A 1,908-nucleotide genomic window follows, 5' to 3' on the forward strand; every position below is an offset into this window, starting at 1 on the left:
TATTGATGTGAACCTGGTCTTCACTCTGGTGTAGTCATCCTTATCTTTAGGGGTTTGTTCATTCACGTGAAGGAATCTAAAGACCCTTCGTACGTACCTTCGCTGTCTGGAACCGTGAGGTGGGGAACAATTCACTGTGTCACGCAGCCCATTGGTCTGTTAGTGTGTTTGTGTGTGTGTGCGTGTGAACACAGTGAATTGTTAAGGTGTATCAGTTGTCAGAGCACCTTACCGATCACTGCACCTGTACACAGCCCATCTGAAATTAGCCCACCCAACTACCTCATCCCTATATTGTTATTTATTTTGCTCTTTTGCACCCCAGTATCTCTATTTGCACATAATCTCTTGCACATCTAGCATTCCAGTGTTAATACTATTGTAATTATTCTGCACTATAGCCTATTTATTGCCTTACCTCCATAACTTGCTACATTTGCACACACTGTATATATATTTTCTGTTGTATTTTTGACTTTATGTTTTTTACCCCATATGTAACTCTGTGTTGTTTTTATTGCACTGCTTTGCTTTATCTTGGCCAGGTCGCAGTTGTAAATGAGAACCTGTTCTCAACTGGCTTACCTGGTTAAATAAAGGTGAAATAAAAAAATAAAAAATAAAAAATGTGTGTGTATTTGAAAAAAATTCAGAGGCCCAGGAGCCTTTACCGGTTGAGTATGTACCCCACTGAGCTATAAGGCCAGGCAGGCTCATTTAAAGGGAACTGTGTGTTTAGTTTATACATTCAGGTTTTGCTTGAGGAAGTCAAGACATTTCAAAACGGACAGAATATGTACCCGTTTGATCAAGAGTCAAATGGCAAAAGTTTCCAACAACCATTTATATTATTTTTTTGTATTTAAAATGATTTGCTGTGGTTGAAAGAAAATGAACACATCCGATTGGTTAATACGGTAGCCTGTACCGTCTTTTAAAAAATCCCCAACAGTCAAATACATGTCAAATGCTGTGTTAAATTCTGTGTTAAACCATAACATGTCAAACACATTACATGCATGTACAGCCTAATATACAGATTAAATGTGTATTTGTATTCATTATGGATCCCCATTAGCTGCTGCCAAGGCAGCAGCTACTCTTCCTGGGGTCCAATCATATTTTAGCACTTACAGTACATATAAAACAAAATATAAAACAGTACATCATATAACATTATTACACCACTACATATCTACAATACAAAATGTTTAATACTGCCATACAACAATATCACAATGTGCATGTGTCTGTACCTTTTTGTGTGTGTCTCTTCACAGTCCCCGTTGTTCCATAAGGTGTATTTGTACCTATTTTTTTTAAATCTAATTTTACTGCTTGCATCAGTTACCTGATGTGGAATAGAGTTCCATGTAGTCATGGCTCTATGTAGTACTGTGCGCCTCCCATAGTCTGTTGTTGACTTGGGGGCTGTGAAGAGACCTCTGGTGGCATGTCTTGTGGGGTATGCATGGGTGGCCGAGCTGTGTGCCAGTATTCCAAACAGACAGCTCGGTACATTCAGCTTGTCAACACCTCAAAAACAAGCAGTGATGAAGTCAATCTCTCTTCCACTCTGAGCCAGGAGAGACTGACATGCATGTCATTAATGTTAGCTCTCTGTGTACTTTTAAGGGCCAGCCGTGCTGCCCTGTTCTGAGCCAACTGCAATATTCCCAAGTCCCTCTTTGTCTCACCTGACCACACTACTGAACAGTAGTCTAGTTGCGACAAAACGTGTGCCTGTTGATAGTGTTGTTAAGAAGGCAGAGCAGTGCTTAATTACTTCTCCCCATCTTAGTTACTGTTGTATCAGTATGATTTTCCAGCAGCAGACTATGATCGAAAATGTCAAAAGCCGCACTGAAGTCTAACAAAACAGCCCCCACAATCTTTTTATCATCAATT

Source organism: Coregonus clupeaformis, chromosome 21 (genome assembly GCF_020615455.1).
Source record: "Coregonus clupeaformis isolate EN_2021a chromosome 21, ASM2061545v1, whole genome shotgun sequence".
NCBI lineage: Eukaryota > Metazoa > Chordata > Actinopteri > Salmoniformes > Salmonidae > Coregonus > Coregonus clupeaformis.